An 11143-nucleotide genomic window follows, 5' to 3' on the forward strand; every position below is an offset into this window, starting at 1 on the left:
TATCACCAGTATATGGAGCATCTCATGTTTGTATGATTTTACACTGGTGTTATAACCTCACATGAAAATGGAGGACAACACATGCACACTTAGCCTGCTCAAAGGGAAATTTCTCACCTCACATTGGTTTATGTCATATAAGTGAGAACTGAATTTGAGTAACAAAATTTTCATAAAACAGGGATATATTGCTTTGAAAACTGACAGAAATCCTTACAGACCAGCAACACTATAATTGCAGAAGGATAAACTGTGACCAAGCTCACGATATAATAAGGATACAACAAAGCCAAATGACTATATCCATGAGTTACAACATGCCCAGTTATCATCATGACTTTTGCAGCTGGAGTAGTGTTTGCAAAATGTGAGGACAATTCATCAGGTGTTTACAGCAGCAGCAGCCTGGTGTGGCTTGGCACAGAGCCATATTTTAATGAGGGCACAATCGTCACAGTGGCAGTCTGCTTGTTGGACTGGAGCAGCTTAAGCTGTCAGGCTAACAGACAAAAAAAAAAAAACAATACAGTGCTGCTATTGATGTGTTTTACATTAAACAGTGCTGTAAGGAAAGATGTACTGGACACAAAGGCAGTCTAAACAAGTATGCAGATGACTGCCAAGCAACAGAGATGTCTTCATATGAGCTGCCAGAGTCATTTCACAGCCTGTTTCTAACAAGAAAGGAGCAAAATGGACTGCAGACACACACTGCCCTCTGCTGATGGCTACGCTATGTTGTTCTTATACAAAATGGTGATTGTAGGTTACAGTTCAATCAATACGTCGCTGAATAAGCAGTGAATACATACCTACAATTAAAAAACTAGCTGTATGTTGCACTGCCTTTAGACTGGCTTGTATTAGATGCTAAAGGGCTAATGTTTATGGTATTTTGTCCACCCCCAGCATATTGTATGACTTGCAGAGTAAAAGGTTCGAGGTCACCCCAACATTTCACTGTGATCTGCCCAAATGTACAACCACACCAAAATTTGTCAGCTACTGACCTCTAGCTGAAAAAGAACGCAACAACAAAGAGCATCCAGGCAAAAATGTTTTTTTTTTTTTTTTTTTTTTTTTTTTTTTTTTAACCAAGAACATGATTAGAAGACACAATATGACAGAACACCCCAAGTGTGCGAGTAAAACCATAATATTCCGAATGAGGCTTGGTGCCTTGTTTCATTCTGCTCGGTGCTTTTAAACTGTGACTTTGCTGCTGATTTGTATTCAGTCTGTGGCAGGTTGTGTCCACTCCACTTGGCAGTGCATTGACAGAGCCATTGATATTCAGTAGGGTGAGTCTTTCATTTAAACAGGTAGTGCTACACTCAGAACAAAATTTAATTTCTGACTGTGTTCAGACAGTCAATTGAAAAATGTCATGGACACAAAATCTACAATCACTGCTGCTTCTGTCAACTGGGACGTGAGATCATGCTGGAGAACATAAAGTGAAACTGGCGTTAAGTTTCTACATAGCAAATGTACTAAACCATGACATTGAGTTGTTGTCTGTTTTACAGGCGATCATGTCAAAACTCCAGCTTACACAGTGGGGCCCTGGAGATAAATATGTTGTCAATACCGTCTGTGTACCAACCTGACCAATTTCTTAATGAGTCTGCAAGCAGACATGACCTTGTAATTGTCCCACTTGTCCAACATGAAGTACGACCTTTAGAGCTGGTAACTTTTTAGAATATGTTCATTCCATTCATTCACTCCATTGACAAAATTAGAGGAGACAATTATTCCATTAGCTTGGGCCTAGAATGTGTCACCTTCTGGGGACGAACGGCTAATGCATTGCATCTACTTGTATTCATGAATAATTCATAATCATTAATTGCATCCATCACACAACCTTATCCAACTCTCGAAAAGAAACCGCATCACTATAAATTTAATTGTGGAAACGGTTTCTATGTACAAATTTGAAAAAATAAAAAAATACTAATACTAAAAAAGAACACTTAGTCATTGCAGCTCAAACTAGCTATCAGGTTCAATTATTTATGCTACTGTAAACAAGCTTGCTGCTACGCAGCACTAAATTTCTCCCATGACAGACACAAGCAGATGCGTTTGAGCTGTGAACATGAGCAACCACATGGCTGTCACACTCTGTGGTTTACTGAAATCCTTACATCTTATTCTAAATTAATTTTAATCTTGTATGCCTGTTTTATCTCGTTTTATCCGTTATTAAACAGCACAGACAACCCTCCATTGCCCGTCTAAGCAGCTAAATAAAGCCAACATTTCAGCTGATTTCAGGGCTCGGTTACTCAAGTGAGTTTTGTTGCTCACACATTGCACATCTTCCTTGCTTGAGGGAATTGCAGGAGAGGATGGTTATGTGTGTCAGAGAGAGAGGAAGAAAAAACAGACAGGGTTGGTGACCTTTTCAGAGAGCTATCATTTAATAAACACTGACAGCCTTTTAGAGACCACTTACCATTTATCTGGTCTGTGAGATTAGGCCATCCACTGAGACTACACAGTGATCGAATCATCATCCCCAGACGGCACAGTGACATTAAGAAAAAACAAAAATCAATATTTCAGTCCTGATTTATAATTTAGGAATTCTGGCAGCAACATACAACAGTCCTCTCTCTGTCCATTTTCTGTACTAGGTTAACTATGCAAGGTCATGTGAAGATGGACTCCACAATGCACTTTGTGAGAGGTGGGATTGTTCTGGACAGGCACAAGTTGTGTCTTAATTCAGAGGTTCAACCTCCTCCCCCAAGAGAGATCTGCTCTCACAGACCAAAACTGCATCCAGACAGCTCTCAAGATACCACTGGGAAACTGGGTCAAGCTTCATGAAGTCCAAGATGTGTGAGAGTTTACATTTGAATGAACCATTAAAATGGAGCATGGTATTTGGTCCAGGAATCCAGATTTCTCAGGGTCCAGCATTTGAATCAACACCCACATTCACATCTACAGTAAAGATAAGTCTCCAGTCCATATCATTGGACTGTGAAAACGACAAAAGATAACATGCAAGTTATGTTTGAACCCAGGCCATGAGCTGTAAAAACGACAGCCAGACAGCCCCCAAAAGTGAAGTCAACCTGCTGGCTGGTTTCAGTACAATCCTGCCTCCTCCATGTTAGAGGATGGGACATGAGCCAAAATAAAAACAAAGTACAAATCAAATCAATTCTTACTAGAGGTCACTCCTGTGGTTTTTGGTAGATATTACCACACTGAGGTGTGTACAAGTGGTCATTTTTCTGGTAAATTTGTTTTAGTAAGTTCTTTCATGATGTAGAAAGTGATGTATTTTGGTTAATTTGACAGCTTTGATTGGCAAAACTGTCACTTCTGGTAACTACTGCGCAGAATCTGGTCGCACAAAAGCAAGATGCAACTGGCATAGTCACAATATTTTGGCTTCATTTTTGCATAGTGGTGGGAAGCAGTGATGCCTGGTCCATCGTATATACTGTATGTCAGTGGCCCAGACCTTCTGGTGTATGAAGCAATAGTGCTGCTAACAACAGCAGCAGTTGTCCAACAAACCTCCAGTTTACAGGGTAAAAATCAGAAAATGAGATTTAGGACAGAAACTGTTCATTTGTTTTTATTTTATTTATTAAAAATATTACATTTTACTAGGCAGCAGATTTTACATGACTAATCCACTACTGCTAAACTCATGCACACACATATACATATACACACCAGTAAGACAGATTCACCCTGAGTGCTCAGCGAGCCTCATCCGGTGACATGTTTCATGCACCGCTGCAGCAAACACGAGAAGTGCATACCGGAAACAGGCCTGACAAGGATAAAAGCCAGAGTACCAGCACAGTGCACACACTGTTCCTTTCATCTGAGGCAGTACCTCACTCACCCATCTGCATGTTTGTCATATTAAATATGAAGCCTTACACAAGCCACACTGCTCCTCAGTTTGAAGTAAAACTAAAATCCATTCCTTTTCCATGTTTTCCCCCCACTGCAAAAAAACAAAACAAAACAAAAAAAAAAACATCCACATGAGTTCATGGTGGACTTAAGATGTCCCTTTTCCCCACTACTCCTCATATGAACTTGTGTTGATAGCAAGATGAGTGATAAACTGATAGAGCTACATTTAGATGAATAAATGAATAAATTAGTGGGCCATCTTGTACCAGGACACATTTACATTTATATAAGATTACAGTCCTGACATACAGTACAAGCACATTACTGGCATCTGCAGCTTCTTCCAGACGTCATCACCAGATTGTATTCTAAACCATTCAGCTGGGTCGCTGCCGTGACTGTAAGAGCACTATGTGATTGCTGTGATAAATCACAGCGAGGGAACATGGTGAAACTACAAGTATCATGAAAACTGAGTTTTAGTTTTAGTTTAGTTGAGAAACCTTAAGGTGTTGATAAATGTTTCAACATTCAAGGCTGAATGATTTTTAAAGAGTAAATACCTAGCACTGCTTCTGCTTACAAATATATATATTAAAAATCCTCCTACAATTCCCACACTGAGCACACAAAATGTTTGCTTGCCTTCTAAACACTGGTCATTGATGTCCACAAAGCAAGCAAGCTATTTATCATTAAGAAATATAAAAGAGGAGTCTTGTCTTTAAGAGGCTGTTAGGAGAGACAAAAGGTGAATCCCAGTTCCCTTATTCTATTGTTCCTTGGTCCTCGATCCTTGCTTGACCCGGAAGTTTGTTACAGACACGCCCGTTTATTGGAAATCAGTTTGTGATTGGAGACTTCACATCAAAGATCATGGAAGAGACATCTCAAATCAGTTTTCTCATTCCTTTCACGTTGCATTTTATGTAGGAAGGACTAAGACGCAAGGAAAATATGCAAGTCAGGGAAATGTGGAAGCAGTTACAGGAACTTCGATTCATCTAAGAACAAAGAAGCATCAACATGAAGAGCAGTTTAACTTCCAGCATAATCTATACATGTATCTATCATTAATAAAGTCAAAAACCTTAATATTCTTTCTGGATTTAGTCTACCTGAAACAGGGGAGGGGGCAATGGGTTAGACTTTTTTCAGGTTAGTGCAACAGACCCTCTAAGTATCTGTGCACGCCGCTGCTAATAATGGGTCAGTAACTGCAGAACCTGCAGTGATGACACACACACACAAACTTATTACTCAGCTCTGCAGTTCCTCTTAGCTCTGTGGAGCTTTTTAGTGCCTTTCAGCTCAGTGTCTTGGTTTTCCATCTGCTACAGTCCCACCATGCTTACTGTCTTTCTAAAGTTGCTGCAGAAAACTAGTTTTAGGAAAACTGCTCTAAAAACCCACTATGTGCTTACCTGCTCAGCCCCAAACAAAAGCCAGATAAAGTTAACAACTAGCTAGTGAACTCAGTGGCAAATTTAACAAAGACATATTTCCCTAAGGAATTAGTGGAGCTCAAGTCAGAGCAGTAAGGGGAATGAATATTGGACTTATCAGACATTCATGTAGTGGCCAGAAAGGTGACTCCAAATGAACAATAATGCTGCTAACAAGTTCATTATTTCAGCTTAAGGGATGTTTATGTCAGTGTTATGTTCTCATGCCAGAAGTCAGTTACTGTAGGTGTAAATGTTAACAACAACAACAATAAAGTAAATACAGTAACTGATGCAAGCAATTTTCAGTCTACTTTAATGATCACACAGCCATGCTCTTGCCTGTAGTAATTAGAGCTAACAAAGCATGATGTAAAGAAAGTCAATAGTGCAGCGACAGCATTTTAGTGGAGTAATCATTGTGTGTATGCGTCTTAGAGAAGTGCTGATTGAATTAATATTCCTCCTAGCTACTTTTCTCCCATGTACAAAATGTTGTTTAAGTCAAACTCCATGCTTGCCAATCAAAATGCTAAAATTTAATTACTAAAAAAAATGGCCTGCAGCTTAAAGTGAAAAGTCTGAACACAAATGGAAAGAGACAGCAACGCAGTGTGTGAAAAGGTAGAGGTGGCTCTACAGGGAAATCTACTGAAGGGGAGGCTTGAGGGGAGGATAAGACCCCTGTCACCAGTGACCACAGCGCTCAGACAGCCATGCACATGAGCACACACACATACACACACTGGCTCCAGCAACATGAATCAAAGCCTGATATCATCTAGAATCAAGAAGCACTAAGCAAACACATTGCCACAGTGATATAAGAATTGTCTAGTGCAGCCGTTATCTTTTGTCTTAAAAAGGTGCTATTTATTTTAAGCTTTCCTCAAAAATGTAATGTTTACATACCAAACGGGAATTATCAACTGCATCATGATCCATTGCACAGATTTGTTTTTATTTCTAATAGAAGGCAATAAGATGACCCTTGCCTATCATTTGAAGGGCACTGCCTTGAGAGTGGGCACATCTGCACCTGTCACTTCTCATCTCCAGCTGTTCAACAGATGTCATGTGATACTTTGCACAAAGCTGCAACCTTCAGCTTCCCCACGCACCATCACATACTCAGGCAGCAATCTAAACATGAGAGACAGGAAGGAAGAAGAAGGGGGTTTGTGGAGAATATTATTTGTATTACACTCAACTACTCTGTGGGATAATCTGCTTGTTGAATTGTTGACATGCATGTGACACCACAATGAAAAATGTAAGATTTTCATTACAGAATTTTCTTGAGATACTCAACCGAAAGTAAAAAGAGACAGGGGAGACAGCATTAGCTCACATCAGCTTGTTTACTGAACAAACTGGGTGGCAGGATATTTTGCACAGAAGTGCTTATTTAATCTGATTTACTTTGTGTTTTACAGCATTTGTAATCCTACTGTCACAATGATTCAACTGGAGTTTTACTGTCCCCTCAGTGCAGCTATATCATCGATATGAGTTATATTTTTATGTAATGCCAGTGTGGCAAATAAAATAATTTTGTTATGAAACAAAAGCTAAAATCCATTAGACAGGTTTATACTTAGTATACATGTGCCTGTGTCTTGTCTCCAATAAGAAAATTCACAAAAATATTCTAATTCACAGATGGAGATTGATTCATGCAAAAGTGTTATTTTATACAGATTATACAGAAATCATACGCTGTATTTTGTGCCAAATGTAAAAGGTTTAGCAACTGGGGTTAGTTTCTCGTTATTTTTTTAGTGTCTGGTCACAGTGACTAGTGTGACAGTGGATGTTGTGTCTATTTGAACTTGGTACTGAAATGTACTGCATTTGTACCTGAGGCCAAAATGGAAGAAACAAACAAAACTGCAAAGAAAGACATGTTGATCATGTGCAGCTTTTATGCTCTTAATCATGTTTTCCTTTCAGCAGGTATTCTTACAAATGTGTTACTTTATTTCAGGAAAGTCTATAATTGCCACAGCATTCGATTATATCTGACATAAGTGAAAAATGAATCGGAAATAATTTGAATCAGTTAGCTGGATTTTATTCTTGCATTACTTTTATAAAATGTTAATAAGCAATGAGATCCTTTTATGAGAGTTTATATTAAATAAAATCAGTGCACTGAGTTAGGACATTTATCTGTAGCTTAAGTAAAATCTGGCTTTTCGGAAATGACCTTGAGCACCTTCCATCAGGTTTATTTCTGACTACACACACAGTAATAAAATAAACTGATGCCATAATGGACTTTAGATAAAAAAATAGAAGGCAACATTTATTGTAGCAGATTTGATCAGAGAGATGAATCACCCATTGTCCTTGACTGCAATTTGTGGTTCAGTACAACTTTTGACTTGGACAGGATTTGAGAGTACTGTTAGGGTACAAGGGATGCCTGCTGTATAACTATGTTGTCAGAAATGATGACATATTTTAAAAAAAGATGTAAACAAACTCAAGAGTGTTATACAAAACCACAAATGACTTGACATTTGATGTTTGTAGAGATTCAGTTAGTCACTTTTTGTTGACATGGGTGACAGAGAGGTGTTGAAATATCTGTTATGTGACCACTTTCTAAAAGAATGGTGTTGACAGTTTAGACAAGTCGTCATCCTGCCTCCAAAGTGTCTCAGGTGTTCAGTATTGATCTTCTTTCACACCAATATATATCTGTACATACATGTACTATGGGAGAGAACACCACGAAGGTCAGGACTTTTCGTTGTGTGCATGTTTCCACATGCTGACACGTGGCCCAACAGAGTGGCAGCGTGCTGTGGCATTCAGGCATGAAAGACTGCTTGAGCAGTGTGGGAGTGCTCATGGGTCCGTGAATAAAACCAAACCTGTTGCACAAAAGATTGCTTGTTTTAAATAATTTGCTTTGGTCTACTTGAGTTTGTATATATTACCACAAAGGGCAAAGCAACCAGTGCCAGGACAAGTGAAAAAAAAAAGGGAAGAGGACATTTGAAATTCAATTTTATTCATAGCGAGTTAAGCCTCAGGCTAAAATGAATTTCCCAGAGAGACATACCCAAAATTAATCAGGTGATCACAAGTAGATTTTGGGGGAGCAGCTCATTTGCATTTATTTAAGATGGGTGAGAGCACAGGGAGGACATGGGAAGCTAGCCAGGCCAGAAAAAAGTAAAATAAATGAGTTTTGCTGTGTCACATGGTTTCCCCAGGGTGAAAAATTAAATGAAAGTATTAAATGACAGTAGATATATTTGAGACAGAAGCTAATATAATTTCAGAGGGAAAAAGAAGCAGGTATTACCAGAATGGCACCAAAATATCAAAGCTAGGCATTGCCTGTATGGACAGCTGTGCTGTTGTGTGTTATCCCTTTGACAATAAATATTGGATGTAAAGTCCCCACAGTGTGACTGTGTAAACCGATTTACATCCTCACAACATGAGTAATACCAGGCCACACACACACACACACACACACACACACACACACACACACACACACGTCTTTTTCATCTGGAATTTAAAAATGCAACCACTGACTCTGCATTTTTATACAGAACAATGGCACCTACTGTACATCTAGTGCCAATGTGCTTTATCACATCGGACTGGCCAGTAACTGCCGCTGTCACAGAAACAAAGCCAAGGAGGCCATTGCAATTTTGGACTGTGATATGGCTGAAATCCTTCCATTTAGCTAGAACAGATATGGCATGCAGATGCACAGTTTGCGCTGTCAACAGCGCTCCATCCGTGTTGTTGTTTAATGAAAAGCAAATAAACTTGGGGTAGTGGAAACAACAACAAAAGGCGGTGACACAAGGTAAAGAAACCAGCTTATAAGCCATATCAGTTTTAAAAGGGAGACATTTTGACTCAATGTTTGAAATACTGTATGTACTCACAGGCGGCTTGTGTGAGAAATGGAGAAAAACTTTGTAAAGCAACGTTAAGACTGCACCCTTGAGGGTTACCTGTTTTCACACACACATGATGAATTTCAGTATATTCAGCTGAGCATTAATTATGAATCACCTGCCTTGTTGGCTATGCATCAGCTGAAAAGAGACCAACTAAGGCATACTGCACAGTGAGTGCATGAAGCTAAGAAAAGTAACTACATAGCTACGTAGTACACATGAATGTGTGTGTGCATACATGGGGCAGTGTGGAGGAGGTGCATGAATTTATTCATATCTCCTTTGACAAATAATAAACCAGTGGGGAGGCAGGCTATGGCGGCTGCTCTCATTACATGTTGTTTTCCTGGTGGTTTTGGCTCAAAAGCCCCCTAGTTACTGCTTGACAGATTGTTTTTTTTTTATTTTTGATTGATTCAACTGCAGGAATGATATTCATAGGTGCTGATATGCAGCTCTCACAGCCAAAATTACAAGAAAGTCCCCCAAGATTAAGGATATTTAGGACTGATCTCCCAAAAATCCATGCTCACATAGTATACATAAATACATAACAATCACACGAAATCTAGGCAGTGTAGGCTGAGCTGACAGATCACATCATAAATGTGGAGCAGGCTGTACTGGTAGGTGGCATGGCATTATTCTATTTCATTATCATCAACCTGGAACACTGTAACATGACAAGAACTAATCTGATGTTTGATATTCTCTTTTTACTGAGATTATACAACTGTGAATTGGGGCCAGTGAATACCCAGCGGCATGTCCATAACAAAATCAAAGAGGCCTCAGAATAGAAAAGGTTTGTTACAGAGAGAGAGACCAACAGAGACACACATCAGAGTAATGTTTCAGCTGCTATTTTATCATGTTTGATACACAGCAAAGGTGAGACAAACCTGAACAACTTCTTTTTCCAGCCATATATATGTTGTTTTTAGCCTTTCAGTGTGCTACTGTACAGATGGATGCGTCTGCCGTATAAAAATATTCAGTTAAAAAAATTCAGCTTTCAGAAAGTGGTTCAGCATACGGTATCAGCAAGTTTATAACTTTTCTCAAAGTTTGGATAATACCTGGGAGTATTAGGGCTACTGTTTATAAAAAAAAAAATCACAATGGGAAGTCATGCACATATTGGGGGGGGAATAACAGTCACGATTATGTGAAGATAGTGTTAAGACAAAAAGGTCAAGAAAAGCCACCCAAACAAGCCTCCCACACAATTAGATAATCTTGTTGATAGTGCTGAAGCCTCCCTGCTTGCGACACTTGATACTGTTGCCCTTCTGAAAAAGAAGAAAGTGAAACAGAGGTGGCTAGCCCCATGGTACAGCCAGCAGATCCACTCTCTAAACTGGAAAGGAGGTGGTGCTCCACTAAGTCAGAAGAACATTTCCTAACATAGAACATACAGTATATAGTAGTGCAAAGTGTTCTTTTTTGTCCTGAACAAGACAAAGATAATCAGAAGCGAAGAGACTGGTAGACTTTGAACCAGAATGGGAGCAGTGAAGTAAAACCCACATACTGCAGGATTGTACTGGATATTGTGTTTGCCTGCTCAGCAAAAAACAAACAAACAAATGAAAAAAAACCCCCCCAAAACAAAACAAGTGCTTGCTTACTGATCTAAGAGATCTGCTTCATCCCATCCAAGGCAGAGATTGTGGTATGGAATGCTAAGCATGCTAGTCAGTTTCTCATCCATGTCTTTCTAAAAGTACAAATCGCTTAATATTTGAAAATAATGTTATTTTAAAATAACCAAAATTACACAGGGACAACCAGTGTGAAATATGTGTGTGATACCTGATCCAAAGAAAATGTAAGCATAGCCCACTCTGGTCACTGGTGTTA

Source organism: Monopterus albus, unplaced genomic scaffold, assembly GCF_001952655.1.
Source record: "Monopterus albus unplaced genomic scaffold, M_albus_1.0 scaffold13.1, whole genome shotgun sequence".
Lineage (NCBI taxonomy): Eukaryota > Metazoa > Chordata > Actinopteri > Synbranchiformes > Synbranchidae > Monopterus > Monopterus albus.